This window comes from Schistocerca gregaria, chromosome 3 (assembly GCF_023897955.1).
Source record: "Schistocerca gregaria isolate iqSchGreg1 chromosome 3, iqSchGreg1.2, whole genome shotgun sequence".
Taxonomy (NCBI): domain Eukaryota; kingdom Metazoa; phylum Arthropoda; class Insecta; order Orthoptera; family Acrididae; genus Schistocerca; species Schistocerca gregaria.
The window spans coordinates 532,187,044-532,206,198 of NC_064922.1; the positions used below are offsets into that span (position 1 = coordinate 532,187,044).

At 40.2% G+C, this 19,155-nt stretch overlaps 1 protein-coding gene across 1 annotated transcript in view; it reads right to left on the minus strand.

Annotated features, from left to right (window-relative positions):
* LOC126353920 (GTP-binding protein Di-Ras1) overlaps positions 1 to 19,155 on the minus strand; it is a 1,474,116-nt gene that overhangs the window by 1,156,763 nt on the left and 298,198 nt on the right. The window lies entirely within an intron of this gene.

Here is a 19,155-nt window from a genome sequence, read left to right on the forward strand (position 1 = left end):
TGCTGCACTCTAATGGGTGAACAGTTCTGAAGCGGAAACAGAGCCATATCGAGGTACAGTGCTGTCCAAGCTTCGTCTCTCCTCCTCTCCCCCCCCCCCCCCCCAATTCCCCCACCCCACCGCTCCGAGTAAAAACTATATATTTTTGAATTTTTCTACAGATGTAAAAAATAATAATTTTCTAAATATTGGTGGCATTAGCTTGCAACGTGCAGACATCTTTCGTGTCGCTTGTCCCTTCAAAATGAGACGTTCACTTCTCGACATACCGGCGGTGGTAGAGGACCCTGCCTGGCTGAGTTCTCTAAGTTATTAAAATATTCAATACGCGAGCAGAGTAAGTTTCAGCCTGGAGGAAAAAATTAAATTACATATCCCATCCACCTTTTCCGTTTGCGCATAAATACGATATTGTAGCATTTATCTGTAACTTTACGCAACTTCCTGTATCGATTGATATTGTTACGTTAGTACATATTACCAGTGCATATAAGACTTCTATCACGCACCTTTCTTAGGTTATCTATTTCATACTGGTACCATTGTTTTCTACACACAGTGCCTGAAGATGGCGTAGTAAATCGCCAAAACTGGTAGCCAAATAAGATAAGTTTGGAAACTAGACTGCTGCGTGGTATTTGATTTGACATCCTGTATCGAGGAACCGAATCCCCTAACCATCTCTGAAAAGATATTGCAGGATCTTTATTGTTTGAAAGTGCGATGCAGTGTTCCTACGCGCATGAATGTCCGAAGGAATTTTGCACTGTAATTCTAAATAAAATATGGCGTTTCAGTCTTCGATCGCTATTCTTTATTTTCAGTTACCGGTTTCGGGCTAGCTGCCCATCTTCAGATCACATATTGTAGTTACAGAGTAACTTGTCCTTACAGAACACTCAGTTCGCTGTTCTGTACGGACAAGTTACTCTGTAACTACAATATATGATCTGAAGATGGGCAGCTAGCCCGAAACCGGTAATTGAAAATAAAGAATAGCGATCGAAGACTGAAACGCCATATTTTATTTCATGAACGATCGCGGAATTCACTTTGAGACAATCATGTCTAGTTTTGGTAATTCGGAATGACACACAGATTGCAATATCATGATTATCCTTCGACACCAGGCAAACAGCGTTCAAGTAAAATGCCTCACCTGTACGGGAATATACATACTGGATGTACGAGTACATGTTGTGGACACCTGGTTGATGATATATGGAAGTTTGGGCTGGCCTTGAGTGGTGCTCGGATAGCCTAGTGGTAAAGCGGTTGATCGAGATAAGCGGTAAATCTGGGTTGGTGTCCCTGCCCGGCACTAATTTTCACTGTTGTCATCCATAGTACAGCTGCTGGTTTCTCATATTCGCAACTGCGAATACTTTTCTTTTTAGAAAAGAGGTTTCACAATGTTGCTTGGAATACATTCTTTGGACTTCTGAGATTTGCAAGGCTAAAGTTAGTGGTGGCTGTTTATCATGTACTGATTGCTACAGAACGCCGTAAAAGTCACTCTGTATTGTGCCATTTATCTTTGAATACTGTCTTTAAACCGTACCACGATTACACCGTTTATCTCAGCATGCGAGCCAGAACTGACACTAAAATTACACCATTTCTCTTTGAATGTATGCTGGTATGCAACTAAAATGATTGAAAACACGTATTGCAGCGCTCTGTCCACGGTAACTAGAAACCAGTATTGAGTGTTGAAATGAAGGTCAGACGCACCATGATCAACTCAGAGAAAGGACGAAGCTGTCGGGTTTTGACTGTGCATGCCCTGGTGTAACATTATCCCTACAAACCTATGAATGCTATGTTTCTCACAGCACGAGGTCAGTATTTTTCTTTGAAACCGCGTGTAACGTTTTGTGCAGGAGTGGAGTATAACAAATTTTAGAAGAGCAGTTCTCATGGCTCTATGGATGAGTGGTGAAGTGTACTGACTGGCGGTTTGTCAGCTTTGGCTCGATTCCCGATTTCTTAAATTCTATTTTAATCCTCAGAATTTACTAATTATAAAAATTACGTACATTCAAACACTTAAATTCAAATATGCAAAACTAATATATTCAATTTAGTTATGACTTCTACCCCTGTAAATCAAAAGGCTATAAATGTTGGCAAGAGAACGAGTATACGAGGAAGTTTCGTACGATCTGCTAAAGAGGCCTTTTTTTCATTACATCTTTGGGGCGAAAGTGACATTTAAAGAGTTAGGTGGCATTATCTCAAACGTAAATCTCACAAGAGGGCGTGGGTCGATGCACACAGATCTGGCTCAGACAGTGTGAGTAGAAGCAGCTAGATGCCCCTTTCAAGTTACTAGAATATTTCGTCTGAGTATCCCGTAGGAAAGGTGAAGCACTCTTTAAAGATTTGAGTGTAGAATATATGGTATCTTTGATCGGCAGTTCTCGCAATGGCACGGTAGCCTAGTGGTCAGACACACCGAATGGCCGTTTGTCGGCTTGGTTTCGATTCCAGCTGTTACTAACTGAGTTTTCTCGTTTACATTTTTCCTTACAATATTAAATGATAAATTATAAAATTTATATACATTCAAACAGATCGGTTTCTATGCATATGATTAATACATTCAATTTAGTTTCGATTACTAGAATTGCAAGTCAAAAAGCTATAGGTCACGTATTTGTACCACATTTGTAAAATTTTGCACGAGTTAGCAGTGGGTGCAGTACAGGGATGAAAAGTTATCTACAACTTGTACAGAATCCACATTTCAGGTCTAAGAGTAGAAGGACCTTAAGAGGGCGACATTGTTTGAGAAAGCAGTGAGACATGGTTGTAACCTACCCAAATATTGTACAATCTGTGCACACAGCAAGAAGTAAAGGAAACCAAGGAGAAATTTGGAATGTGTGTTAAGTTCAAATACAGGAAATGAAAAATTTGAGGTTTGTCGTTGACGTCATTATTCCACCTGGAACAAAGGCCTCTGAAGACCATTTGAACGGATTGTGCTGGAACTTCAAAAGAATTTAGAAGATAAGCATAAATAACATTAAAACAAGGGCAGTGGAGTGTAGTAAAATTATGCAGGAGATGGTGAAGAAAATATATGAGAAAATGTGACACAATGTTATTTGTTATCAAGTTTTTATATTTAGGCATCAGAAAAACATACACCTGTAGAATTAAAGAGAATGTAAAATGTATACAGGCAATAGCAAGAAAATCTATCCGAAACCAGAGAACTGCTTTAACATCGAATAAAAGCTTAACCATTAGAATGTGTTTTGAAAACATGACTGGAGTGTAGCTTTACGTGGAATCAATATGTGGACGGTAAACAATGTAGAGAACAAAAGAATGTCAACTTTTTAAGTTTGTTCCGGGAAAAGAACACTAAATATAAGATAGATACATCGATTGATGAGTTGTTGAATCGAATCGAGGAGAAAAGAATTTAAATGCACGATTTGTCTAAAACATTGGATACTTTCACAGGGCCGCTTCTTAGTCATCAAATTATTCTTCATCTCGTTATGGAGAGAAGTGTAAGGACGCAAAAACTGCAAATGGAGGCTAGGCTTGTATGCAGTGAACAATTTCGGTTGTATGCAGGATTCTCTAGTCATGTAGATGTTAAAATATTTACTCAAGGCAGCCTAATGCAGCGAGTCGCATCAAACCACTCTTTCGATTGGTGATAACAGTAACAATATGGGCAGCGGAAGAGTTAACCATTATCCAGTCCCATAATGTCATTTTGACAGTAAAAAAAAAGTACACTTCGTTACGATTGTTGAAGTACGTTTTTGAGCACGACAGTTTTTTTCAGGAACTATAACATGAAAAGTTTTAACAACAAGGACATAATGCCGTAATAATTAGGGAAGAAACCGTTAACAATCAATTAAATTCGCGGTGAATTTGGTAAATGTATGAAACTTAATAGGTAGCTGTTCGGCCGTAACCTCGACTATATTATCGAGAGATTTAATGCACTAAATTACAGAACGTTGTCTCATTATCACACATAGCTTAACAACGAAAAATGCCGGTTCGTGGAAGCGAATCAGTGTTAACGTTCCATTGGGATAAGGACAAAACAACATAAATCCTCTGCGACAAATTATTTTCACCGCAAATTTGTGGCGTATAATACTTGTTTCGGTTTACGCTCAGTTTTGCCGCGAACATTGTAAATGGTACAGTATGTGTGCCGCTACAAATCCATTCGTGAATAACGTGTTATCGTTACGAGCAGACAAATACCCAACATTTAAATGCCAGTAATAGATAACGCGCGTGATACATTTTCGGAAGTGTAAGTACACAAAGAAAAATACGAGAGAAGAATGTAAACACAGGATTCAATCAGTTTTAATCTGTGATAAATGTTTGCCGCCGGAGCACGCAGTAAAAAACAAAACAAAAAAATCCTACACGGGAACTGACGATGTGAGCCACGGTCCAGCAGATTAGCCACATCACGCGGCTCTTTCTAAAGCGAAGTACGGAGTAACATCAGTATGGTTCTAATCTTTCTAGTCGCTTATTAGGCTGGTCTGCTATGACGTAATATTTCTTCCAATTCCAAATGCACGATGTAGCAGCGTCTGCGCTACGCCAAAATTTAAATTAAAAATGTTGGGCAATAAAGTAAAGTTATTACTAACCCGCAAGTTGATATAACTTCACAATCCTGTGCTAGACATGATCCAATTGGATTTGTTATAACATGGCCTTGTTCCGACTTTTCAACTGATTTACTCTCTAACTTCGCTCTGGCGGGATAATCGATACCGAACGACCGCCATGTCATCCTCTGTCAGTGGTGTCTTGGATATGGAATGGAGGGTCATGTGGTCAGCAGACCCCTTGTCGCCTTTTTTGATGCTTGAGTCTTTGCTTCTCAATCAAATAGCTTCTCAACTGGCCACATGAGGCTGCATGCAGTCTGTTCCAAACCCTGGTTCAAATGGTTCAAATGGCTCTGAGCACTATGGGACTTAACATCTGTGGTCATCAGTCCAGTAGAACTTAGAACTACTTAAACCTAACTAACCTAAGAACAACACACACACCCATGCCCGAGGCAGGATTCGAACCTGCGACCATAGCAGTCGCGCAGCTCCGGACTGAGCGCCTAGAACTCCAAACCCTGGCATTACCGGAAATCGAACTCAGGTCCACCGCATAGCAGTCAGCCGCGCTGACCACCAGTGACGTAAAAATCCCTGGGCTGACAGGAGATCGAACCCCAGGCATTTAAATCAGTAGTCTGACACTTTAATATTATTATTATTCCCTTTGAAACTACGGCAGAATTGAACAGGATATATGAGAAAATAATATCTTGAAAGAAACTGCAAAAAGAAAATAACTGCTGCTCACTTCGAAGCGGGATTCGTCACTGAAGAACATTCAATGAGATTCCAGGTCCCTGTGAGCAACGAAGAGGTATCTGGAAACACCCTCGACAGCTGTGGAATACCACCACAGCCGTCGCCCGCCATAAGGCCCGAAAACCAGGAGTAAATATGTGTTGCAGACAGGAGGGTGAACAATATACGCAGATGTCGTCAACTGGGAGAAGACGTGTAATTGGGCTGAAAGACGCCGGTCGGAGTAATCGGCGAACCGCTCGACATTTGAATAGGAGCGATGCCACTATTCCACGATGCCGGCATGAACTGCCGTAAAAATGGCCGAATACAGCGTCAGGAACGAAGTGTTCGACCTAGAGAGACGACAGAACGTGAGGACAGAGCAATCTTTAGAGAGGCACTCAGAGGCCTGGATTCATCATTATCATCGATACGACGTACAACATGTTTCAGTGACCACAAGAACCATTAATAAGCGGCTCACAGATATGGGGTTTAACTCACGGCGTCCTTGGCTCCGACTTCTTCCATTAACCTCTGTACACAAACAAGTCCATTTGTGGTGGTTTCGGGTACATTCGGCATGGAACCTCATTGGCTGGATTATAGTGGGCATTGTGGTAATCATCCCATCAACGCACCGGTTTGAAGATAGCCATTTGGTAAAAATATGTGCCCTTCTGCGTGAATAAGCCCGTAACTGCCCGCTGCACATCCTCGTCCGATAGGAATCGTCGATTTCAGGGCCCTTTTTAAGCTACCGAAGGCGTGAAAATCGCACAGGAATAGATCAGGACTATAGGGCGTGTGCCCGAGTCTCTCCCACTTGAATTGGTCCGTAATAGATAAGGATGGCTTCTTAGACCGACTGGCGTTTTGAGTCAAATTGCGCTCAGCACGGAACCTGGCTTACCATTGCACATCGATGGTTTTCGAGAGACATGATTTTTTTATTTGTTTCGTATGGAATCAAGGATACGTTACTTAGGTTGATCAGTACTGGTGTTAATAGTGTTACAACATGCGTAAGGTACAGATAAAATAAATTACATTTATTCCTGACAAGGAAAGTCTTAGATTAAGTCGATAATACGATGTTATCCATAAAAATAAATTTAAATAACACTTGGATTATTTACACATAAAAGAAAAAATGAAATAGGTATTCTAAATTTAAGATTGTAATTTCTTCAAATGTTTGAAAACAATTGATTACATCCAGCAGTCTGCGTCCTCGGAGACCTCATGTATGCTAGACAGAGTTTCATCACATTTATGTAGTGGATATTCTGTGACTATGTAATGTACTGTTTGTCGCTGGTGTCTGCAGTCATACTTGGCACTTTCAGTGATTCCCCATTTGTGCTTCAAGTCCATACATGTCCTCTGCTTGGTCCGTATGCGATTTAGTGTGGTCCACAACCTCATAGACAGGTAGAATCCAGGAACGACTCATGCAAGGTCTCTAATGAGACCTTCAGAGTCAGGAATGGCTATGAAGCACTACTCATCCATTCCCATGTAGTGGCAGCTCGGGATTTCTGGAAGATTTTTGCTATTCCCTTTTCAACGCAGTTTGACGTCGTATATCCCGTGGTTCGATTTTGACAGAATTTTGTGGTTGTTGATTTTATTGTGCCAGATATGCTTCCCATGGTCACATTTAGTTGTGTGTATGTATGAGTGATATTCAGTAATACTGGGCAGTAAATTTCACCAACGGAATGCACAAGTGAAACGGTAGTTTTCAGAACCGAATCCTTAACTGCCCGACTTGTTCCGGATTAATACGTTGTTTCAGGTACTCAATTTCAAGGCTGTTTCAGTTAATTGCTTTCTGTATGTTAGGCAGAGATCCAGGGTCACGCGAAGGTATTTTGGGGATGGGTTATATAACAGCAACCGATTTCTGAATGCAATTAGCAGTTTATAGCTGGCATGCCTGTTACTCGGATTGAAGGTGGAAGGTTCCGTTTAGGTTTCGTTTACCTTGAGTCTCCATACAATAAAAAACTCGTCTAGAGATCGCAAATTCTGAGAGTCGTTTCCGAAGTTATGAAATCATTATTTTGCATCACCAGTGCTGTGTCATCAGCATGGGTAAATGTTCTTGATTTCGTTTTTTGTAAGTTAGCAACATATAAATTGAAAAGTAGTAGCCAAATCCGGAACCTTGTGGTAGTCTGGCATTTAAATTGTGCATCTTGCTTACTTGATCATTTATCTGAATTTGGAATTTCACGATGCAGCCGTAGATTATCCTCCCAGTGGTGTACTCCGGACATCTCAGCTAAGTTAGTGCTTGTCTATAGTTAGTGATAACTAAATCATTTTAGCTGAGGTTGGCAACATGACAGGAAGGAATGAATTTTGTGAACGAGTTTATCTCCTCTACTTCCATGTAAATCAGGAAGTGAACATCAGTGTGCTTTGGTAGGTATCGCAGTGTCAGAAGAGTTGCCTTTTTATTTATACGAACTGAAAGTATCGCACATAAATACTTATGATGACCATTACAGTTTGCTTGGTATTTGCACTACTGGATGACACTGCGTTTTTATAAACATAAATTAACGCTGAAAGTTACGCTAACTACAAGAACAGAAGGATCCTTTACTGAAGCATAGAGAATCCTAAGAGATTTCCTTACTAATAAGACGTTCACCCAGCTGAGATACACAACTACACCAGTCCCTGGACAACAAGGGATATCGTTGCCAATCGTTTTGTTGTACTCACATCTCGAGCCGAACCTAGTGTTGCCTCGTTGTCTTTAGATATTCAAGCCATTCACTCATTAACGGTACATCTGGTCGTCACTACTTTCTTGGCGTCACTTTCGCTTTCCACCATCTTCACGCAGAGAAGGGGAACTAATGGATTATTCCGTTACATTTAGAGGATACAGGAATGTCAACAACCACGATAGCGACAGAGATTTCCATTCACAGTTCTGTTATAAATATGTCTTATCGTTAAATAACTACCAATGACTTCCTTCAGTACTTGTATCCGCTGTAATTTTTGAACTTAATTAACCGACCGCCTACAGTGTGTGGCATACTTATGAGATGAACATGAGGAAGTAACTCGTGATCCAAAATACAGAATTACATACGCGATTTTGCTCAAGATTCCCAATTTTAAAGCTTATGGAAATATTTTGAAATTAAAACCTATGGAAAAAAGTGTGCAAAATTTAACTCGTGTATCATCCGTACGCTGCTTAAACGAGTTTCTGACTAGACATGTAACAAGTACTAACATTCATCCGTGGTGAAATCAGGTTATTCTTCTGCTGGAACTAAACATCTGAACCTTTTCACGTTTGTCTCGGAACCGTTTGACGTGACCCGTGCAGTTAATGCAATTCGGAAATATTGTGCATCTGTTACGAAGCTAAAATAATATTGTAATTAAAGTAAAGTTTGTAAAAAACGGTCTTAAGCGGACAGTCATCTATTCCGAAAAATGGCTCTGAGCACTATGGGACTTAACTGCTGAGGTCATCAGTCCCCTAGAACTTAGAACTACTTAAACCTAACTAACCTAAGGACACCACACACATCCATGCCCGAGGCAGGATTCGAACCGGCGACCGTAGCGGTCTCGGGCTTCCAGACTGTAGTACCTAGAACCGCTCGGCCACTCCGACCGGACATTTATTCCGATCAGGACAGTTTTTTGATAATTTTACTGATAGATCGCTGTTCCAAATAATGTTATCTAAAATTATATTGTAATTAATGTTTGAAGTTTGCGAAAGCACGTGTAACTATTCAGCCTATTCAATGAAAAGAAATTGAGTTAATGAAGAAAACCTAACTGGCTCGAGCAATGACGTGGATTTGATAAAGGTTAGTTCCACTTTCCGTGAGTACTTTGCGCAGTATGAACACTCTTGAATTAAACATAGATGTTTGAATATAACTCAGCTGTATTTAATTTCCAGTGAACTGATTATCGGCACCTTAATCTGTCAGCAGGCAGGAATTATGAGAGAGAAACAAAGAGTTAATACACCATCTTACTCGTACATTGATGTAAAAGACACAAGACAAGACTGAATATTATTTGAAATCATTTTGCAAACTCTGTATCATACCACCGTGAGATTGATACATATCTGAAATGCGGTAACGTAGACACGGACTAATAATGAATCACTTTAGCGAGCATACGTGAATAGGTGGAGGAACGCGATGATTAAAGGTGACAAACGTAATTATATAATGGAAGCAGAATATAAGGGAAAAGATGAGAACGATACTTGGAAAAGGTTTCTAGCTGACCGAAAGCGACTAGGCCATTTGCGGATGCGAACGCAGTACTAAAGGATGATAGGGGAGAGTCAATACTCATTTCTGAATTTCAAAGGAGGTTCGTACGAAGACACAAGTAACAGATGTCCTCCTATTTGTGAAATATAGCGGAATTTTTACGGGTGTAAGACCAAATGAGGGAGCAAGGATTATAAGTGCTGTTCGAGAGTAAAATTTGTGTAAATGGGGAAGTTCCATCAGATTTCTAAAATAACTTATTATTATTATTATGAAAACAAGAGCAAATACATGTGAAAATTACTTTATTTTCACTCTACTGTCGCATGCCCCGTCAATAGAATAGTATTTTATTAGTAACACAAGACAAAATTAATTAGGAACTGAGAAGTTTTATACGAGGATAACTAGGGGTACTGGAGAACCAATTTTATTGTTGTGGTTAACAATCTAGGGTGGATTTAGGAAAAACAAGTAACTGTAAATGGAATTCATACATTAGACGAGAGTTTTTATATTACGGGACGTAATAAAACGTATTCTTATCTTAAGCTGTGAACTTCACAGATTGACTGAGCACTCATTTTTTTTATGCAAAGGAGGCCAAGGTGCCAAAATCACGAAAGGTAAGGAAGGTGGAGCAGTATTGTTCCTGTATGTATTGAAAAAGCAGTGAGGAGAATAGACTATCTCGAATTGAGAGGTTTTTGTCATGTACAGAGAACCACCAAGATACTGCTTGCTTATGACCCATCAGCAGTTGCCAGAGATGAACAGGAAGAGAAGAGGGAGTAATGGAAAGGAACTTGTGTTATCTGAAATCTATACTGTGCACAAAAAAGAAAGTAATCTAGGGTAATGATAAGCTCAGCAAGCGAGAAAACTAGAAGGCGTAGTGTTACACTCTGGCAGCAGTTTCCTGAAGTCGTGGACAAATTTCTCTCTTAATCGTAGTAAATAGTGTGTTTTTCTTATAAAGTATAACATACAGGAGGCAGTATTATTCCAAACTAGACGAAATATCCATATAATAAAATGTCCTGAAACCAATACCCGTTCAGAAACGGGCCGTTTTACTTTCGACAAGTAATGTGTCGACGTAGGGCGCCACAAGAGATGACACAGCAAATTGACAACAATAAGCACATCTGGGCAGATGCAAATCCTTGAGAAATCATAGAGGTGAGGCACTCGGATCGCTCCGGTATCGAACTAGCGGCAGGAATTCTGGGTGACTGACACATAGGGTCGGGTGATATACTTTACGGAACAGATTAACAGGTGCCTTGGAACGCTGATTTTTGCGCGATGGGTTACCAGCACTTCAGTATTCTGACTGGGTTGGTGCGACCCTCCACGAATTCGTCTCCTGTGTCAACCTCTTCATCTCAGAGGAGCATTTGTACCCTACGTCCTCAGTTGTTTGCTGGATGTATTCCAGTTTCTGTCTTCCCATACAGTTTTTACTTTCTACAGCCTCCTCTGCTACCCATTGAGGTTAATCCCTGGTGCATTAACACATTTGCTACCATCCTGGCACTTCTTGTCAGTGTTTTCCATACGTTTCGTGCTTTTCCGACTCTGAAGAGAACCACCTCATTTCTTGTCACTTCACCTGGTTTTCAACAATTTTCTATAGCACCACATCTCAAATGATACAGTTCTCTTCTTTTCCGGTATACACAAGGTGCATCTTCCACTGACTTACAATGCTTTGGTCCAGAAGTACATTTTCAGAAATTCCTTCCTCAAATTAAGTCCTATGTTACACATAAATAGACTTCTCTTACCCAAGAATGTCCCATTTGCCTGTACTAGTCTGCTTTCTATGTCCTCCTTGCTTCGATCGTCATGGGGCATTTTGCTTCCAAGCTAGCAGATTTCCTCAACTTCGTCTACCTTGTGACCAGCAATTTTTATGTTAAATGTCTCGCTATTCTCATTTCTGCTACTTCGCACTACTTTTGTCTTTCTGTCACTTACTCTCAGCCCCTATTCTGTTCTGATTAAATTGTTCATTCTATTCAATATGTTTCGTACTTCTTCACTGCCACTAAGGACAGTGAAGTAGTCAGCGAATCTTGTCATCGATATCCTTTCACCCTGAATATTATCACGTTCTTGAACATTTTTTTTATTTCCGTCATTGCATCTTCGATGTATAGGTTGAACAGTACGGGTGAAAACTATGCCCCTGTCTCACATCCTTTTTAAACTGAGCACTTTGTTCTTTATCTTCCACTCTTATTGTTCCCTCTTGGCTCTTCTACATATTGTATAGCACAAGTCTCTCCCTATGGCTTCCTTTTATTTTTCTCAGAACTTAGAACATCGTGCACCGTTTCACATTGTAGATCGCGCTTTGTACGTCGACAAATCTTTAGAGCGTATGTTTTCGTTATCAAGTGCAAAGTCTGAACTGCCTCTCTGGTGCCTCTATCATTCCTAAAGAATTTTCATTTCCGTTATTCTGTCTATTAATCTTGTCAGTGGCTTGGATGCAACAGATGTTAAGCTGATTGGGCTCTAGTTCTCGCACTATCTGACCTTGCTATCTTCAGAATACTGTGGATGACATTTTTCCGCAAGTCTGATGGTACGTCGCCAGCCTCATAGATTTTACACAACAGCTTCAATAGTTGTTTGGTTACCATTTCCCCAAACGAGTTTAGAAATTCCGATGCTTTGTTTGATTTCAAGTCTCTTCCCTGCCGACTTATGTTTCATCTTATGTCATCAGATAATTACTTCCCCTTATAGAGGCCTTCAACGTAGTATTTCCGCCTGTCTGCTTTCTCCTCTGCGGTTAGCAGAGGAATTTCCGTTGCATTCTTGATGTTACCATCCTTGCTTTTAATTCCACCGAAGGTTGTAATGACTCTTTTGACTTTTCATTATGCTGAGTCTTTGCGACGATCATTTATTTTTCGATTTCTTCACATATTTCATGTATCCATTTCTCTTTAGCTGCCCTGCACTTCCTATTTATTTCAGTCCTAAGTGATTTATTTTGCTGCATCTTTTTCAATTCCCGACTGTTGTTGTACTTTCTTATTTCATCGATCAGTTTAAGTATTTCTTCTATTACCCAAGGTTTCTTTGGATTTGCGTTCCTTGTACCTAAGTCTGACAGTCCAACATCTGTGAATTTTCTTTTTAAAGATATCCACTCCTCTTCAATTGAACTGCCTATTCTGATATTCCATACCGCGGTATCCACGGCCTTAGCGAACTTAAAACATGTCTGATTATTCCACAGCACCTGTGTATCCCACTTCCTTCCACACCGATTCTTCCGTAAGATTCACGTAAACTTCAGTCTACTCTCCATCATTATTAAATTACGATGAATCTACATCTGCTCCGGGGTGCGCCCTACAATTCAGTATCTTATATCGGAATCTCTATTTGACTGATGTAATCCAGCTGGAATCTTTCCACGTCTCCCCGTCTTTTCCAAGTATACCTCCTCTTCTTGGGATTCTTAAACGGAGTACTCGCTATTAATATCTGAATTTTTTTTGCAGAACTGAATTAGTCTTTCTTCTTTCTCAATACTACCGCGTTGTCAGTATTCTACCGTAACCCTGTTTTCTGTTTCTTCCCCTGCAACTGCTTTCTAGTCCATCGTGATTTTAGATTTTCGTCTCTCTTTACGTACTGAATTATCCGTTCAGTATCCTCATATACTTTATCTCTTCATCTTCTCCCTGCGACGTCGGCATCTATATCTGAACTATCTTGTTGACACTGGTTAACTGTCGAATCTGATGAGAACTAATTTACCGTTGAACTGTTCTCAGTACCTCACAATCTGTCCTACATTCCTATTCATAACGAATTCTACTCCAATTATAACATTTTCTGCTGCTGTTAATATTACCCTAGCATTCCAGACTCCGAGTCGCAAGATGCTAAGCTCCCGTTGGTTATTCCATCTTTTTCTCATGGTCACCTCCCCCTTGGCAATCCCCTCCCGGAGTTCCGGATCGGGGATTAGTTCTAAAACTTTTGTCAGTGAAAAAATCATCTTGGTACTTTTTTGAGACCTGTGGATCCACAAGCGGGGTGGCCGCTTGATTTGAGGCGCCACGTCGCTGACTGCGCGGCCCCTCCCGCCGGAGTTTTGAGTCCTCCCTCGGGAATGGGTGTGTGCTTTGTTATTAGCATTAGTTAGTTTACGTTAGTTTAAGTAGTGTGTAAGTGTAGGGACCGATTATCTCAGCAGTTTGGTCCCTTAGGAATTCACACTCATTTGAACATTCTTTTGTATTTAATGCAGTGGGTTCCATTTCCTTCTGCATCCTCATGTCATTGATTATTGTTGATTCTTCCACCTTTGGGGGCAGTCTCCCTCTCCAAGGGTAAGAGAGTCGCCTGCAACTCTGCCCTTTCCTCTGACCTCTTTGACAAGGCAGAACGACGGCGACTTCCTATGCCGGTAGTCTTCGGCCACCATTTCTGATGATTTTTTGTTTCATATTTAAGAAATGGCTGGATTCCAACCCGGGACCGATGATGTTTTGATTACTAATTTAAGATGCTACCCACAGATCACCGGTGCATATCTGAAGAACGTCACCCTTGCAGAAATACAGCAAGTCTAATTTCTGCATAACGAAGCACCGTCCCTTTCTCTAAGGACTGTACGACAGTACCTTAATTCAATATTCTATCGGAGATGGATTGGTCAAGGTGGTCTGGTACAATGGCCTACCAGTTCATCGGACCTGAATCCGTTGGATTTAGGGTTCTGGAACATTTAAAGGCATTGATGTACGCTCAAACCATCGACAATGTGCAGACGTTACAGGAGCTTGTGGAAAATGAATGTGACGCAATCCGAATGGAGCAAGGAGTATTAGAAAAAGAGCTTGATTCACTGCGAAGAAGGGTGAAAGATGTGCCGGGATGCGTTGTAACCACACGCACCCTATTGCGCAAACTTATAAGTAACAAATAGATAGGAATGAGAGGGCGGATTGGCACGTATCTCAGCAGGTTTTGGTCTTCTGACATATCATTATGGAAACTTTTCTACTAGTGTTGATCATATTACTGCTATAGGAATATGTGACACATTTTTGACCACCATTTGTAGAGATAAAAATGCTAGAAAGACAGAGAAGCAGGTGGACCGACTGAGTAAAGAAGGGGGACATTTTACAGTGACTGAACGAGTAAAAATGTCTTACCTAATAACGACCACGATCAAAGAGACAGAATCGTTGGATACTTATAATATGTGTGCTAGATGAAATTATAGTGAGGGGATGATGAAAGGAAATAACCGCATGCGAAGATCTAGATATGGGTACATATGAATCCGTATATGAGGAAGGTTGTCGATGACGGAAATGCGATGCTGAAATAAGAGACGACATCGGACAAGCGATAGAAATGGGGAACTACATTATGGCGACATTATGATTGACTACGAATGTAACAACATGCCATCCCACTTCTTATCATAACTTCTTACACTTTCCTGTGTAAAATGTTTATATTCGTTGGTTAGCAGTTGCATGAGAGTGTTTCAAAAATGTTCGGCCTGTTTCATACACAAGTTAATTATTGTGAATTATATTAAAAATGGGACTTACACAACTCTGAGACTTTCGATCACTTCATAGTGGTTCTCCAGGTGTTTCCTGAAGAACACAGTACTTAATTGAGATCAGTTAATAACAGCATCCTGAGTATTTTGTGGGAGCAATATCTCTCTGTGGATCATGAACAAGTGCTGCAGTAATGCAGGAAACTGTTTGTTTCGCACTTGCCACTCTTGATAAAGTCAGAATAAGGATAGAACTTAGTTATGCTCCCGTGGTGAGAGATGTACTAATTTAATTTATTCCGGTTGTGAATAAACTAATCACTTCATAGTGGGAAGAGCAACACGCGTGGGCCTCTTCTAGCATCATTAACTATTTCTTTACGTCGACGTCAATGTCATAATAACCTGTGACATCTTCTGATTGGAGTTGTCCTCAGATTTACTTACCAATAATGTTTGAATTTTGGAAGAAAGGAACAAACAGGGAGAAAAATAAAACGAAGTTTAACTTACCTAAGCCTCTGTAATTTTGAAGCGCAGGGGGCTAATTGTCCATTACCAGAAGGCTGTGGAAAAGACTGCCAAGAGCAAAATAGTTCAAATTTCTATCGTGCTTTTTTCTGTTGTATATGACAGTTTGATATGAAGTTGCTAGTACACAAACGAGGCTGCTCTTGAGAACTACTGAAACAACATTACCGTTATATTTCACATTGAAGGATGTGACATCACTAAAGTAACTTACGTACAGCCTCCATTAATGTTGTAAGAGAGTATATCAGCAGATTCATGAGCACGTTCACAGATTTCAATATACTCCTCTAATGTACTGATGACACATACTGATTGATATGCACTGGGAAACACTACAACGTTCACTGATTAGTCCCAACCTACAGTGCATTGAAAACAGGATGAGCATATCCCAGACAGTTACGGAGCGTGCTTTATGAAACTGGCATTAACTACTAGAAGCTTGAACTTCAAATGAGATATGTCTAATTTTCACTGTGCGCATAAGTATGTTACCACATTTTACCTATTCCACTGAAATTATCCCATTTTCTGACTCTTTTCAGACAACCATTCCATATTTGTGCATTACAAGAGTGGAAAGCGCAAACGTTGTAAGCGCCAAACCTCATATTCGTTATTAGGATCATATAATGACGGACTGTTTTTCTTTTCGTACATAATTTATTTACATAATAAATGAGAAGGTATTCTGATACCGTAGAATTATGCGACTCACCTAATAACGCTCAAAATAATGATAAGGGTTAAAAAATAAATAATTTATTACAACAGCTACCATACCAAGGAAATGACTGGCTCCAAGTGTCAATAAGAAATTTTTTGTTTCAAGTGACATTAATACTGAGGTACTACGTTTTATTTGTGATAATACAAGCACAGAAATACATCCGTAATGTTGTAAGTAGTAAAACTGCTGTCAGCAAAAACTAATTCTCATATCTTTTAAATTTTTTGCGAAAGAATAACAACAAAAAATCTCTCAGTATTGACAACTGTGTTTTAAACAACTCCATTATTGGGATCAGATGAGAAGTTTACTGTGGATTTCGTGCAATATTCAGCAGGTCTCTGTTCTGTAACTTCGTATCTATCGAATGCAGTGCGGTATGGGATACATCAAACATTGCATTTCCTCTCGAGTATTTTGACACTTTTCATTCTTCTATTTGGAAGTAAGAATGTTTACCAGCTCCTTAAGATGTATGTGAATGGGACACTTTGATCTTACTGTATTGAAACAACAATGTTTCAGCAGCAACTTAAAATCAAAGAAGTCAGTTGTATTCACTGAAATTACGCGGAATGGGTTCATAGCTTCAGCGGTTTCTATGGTCTTGTGTAAATGTTTCCGAACGACGGCCTTGTTTAAGTTTTTTCTTGAACTTCGTTTTACTTTTACTGAAACACAAATTACCTCCTTTCATTACGAAGATGTTTTACTTATACAGAGAAAAACATGCACATACTCTGCTAACGACACAGACTGTGCATCAACTAAATGGAGAGGACTTTGATGCGTGGCACTTTGAACTCCAGAGGGAAGCATTATTTGCTACAAAGGCCATGCGCCATCTAGTAATGAATAATTTCTCCATGATACGGCAACTGGTACATGTCTAAAGACATGCAACACAATTCCGAGAACAAACAAAAAAAGTTTTGTGAAAAAATGGCAGTTAGAACGTTTGATATTTTCACTCTTCATTTAACTGGCTAGTATAGGGTACAGCCCTACCATTCTTTTAAGGAGAATGCACAGTTAACGTGTTAGGTTCTCGGTGCTAAAATATAGGCGGCACAAAGGATTCAAGAGCTCGTAAGAGATGAGTCTGTGACGTAACTATACTCATCGTCGTCAAAGAGGATGCATGACTGCTCAACATCAGTGAAAAAGGCTTTACAGAGTAAATGTCGTCTTTGACAGTGGAGCAGTGACGCAGTTCAAAGTGTTGAAGCTAACCTATAAAAAATATAATGGGAACACACCAGAAAAAATACTAACACTAAACATCGAGAATGTAGTCTGTGCGCGGTTGTGTACCTGTGTGCGAGCGCCCGAGCGCGCGCTTGTGTGTGCTATAAAAAATATAATGGGAACACACCAGAAAAAATACTAACACTAAACATCGAGAATGTAGTCTGTGCGCGGTTGTGTACCTGTGTGCGAGCGCCCGAGCGCGCGCTTGTGTGTGTGTGTGTGTGCGTGTGCGTGTGCGTGTGCGTGTGCGTGTGCGTGTGCGTGTGCGTGTGCGTGTGCGTGTGCGTGTGCGTGTGCGTGTGCGTGTGCGTGTGCGTGTGCGTGTGCGTGTGCGTGTGCGTGTGCGTGTGCGTCCGTACGCGCGTGCGTGCGTACGCTCGCACTCGTTTCCGAGGACGAGATGGAGATGAGACGGACAACGTGAGCAAAGACTTGGACTGAACAAAATAGGCGATATATTTAGTAGAAACAACCCAAGATGACGAAGGCCTAAGCCGGTTCATAAACTATTAAATAAGTGTTATTGTGGAACATTAATAGTGTGTGTTCAAATTATTAATCTATGCAACCATTTAAATTAGATTAACATCTCAATCAGTTTAAACAAAATAAATACAAGACAGGAGCAATGTAGAACAACTTGAAGAGGAATTATTTCAAGCAGAAAAGCAGTAAAAGACATACTTGGCAGCTGTAACAGGAGAAAATAAGCTAAATTACGTATCAGTGGTATGATGAATTACTCTTACTGTAACGAAGAAAAACACAGAATAATACAGCAGAATGTATGGAGTACGTAGAGAATAAGAAAAAAGAAAAACACGAATAATAGAGGAACAGAATGGACCAGTGTGGGAAGAATTAGAGGAATGTAAGGCTAAGTGAAACTTAATAGCGGAGGCACTGAGTTGTGTTTTGTCAGTTAACATTAAACGAGGAATTATTGATTTTCAGGGCTTCCAGCTTTGTTAAATGGAAAACATGAGACTGTGTCTGGTAGCTTTGAACTTCAATCAGTAAATGCTCGGCTATTGTGGAGTCAAAATTCTGCAACCTCCAGCAGCGTTCATGATCATCCAGTCTAGTTGCTATGTGTCTGTCTGAATAAGGAATATATAACTTATCAAGATCGAAGCAAGTAATTTTACATAAACCACAGTTGGGTAGTAATTGAGCCTTATCTTTGATCTTGAAAATATACTGTGCTGTGGTGTTCCTAACACTATAAGTAGTATTGCAACTATAAAATTTCAGTGTCTTAGTTACACTTTGTGACATTTGTCCCATATGGCGTTTTGGTATCAATACAGCGATTTCATGGGACAGGATTTACTTATTGTAAACGTTCCTTTGGACTCTAGGAGTTCCCGTATTCAGTTTAGAGACCGTTCCGTAATGAGTCCTGTCGACAGCGCGAAGAAAGCCGAACCGCCGGCCGTA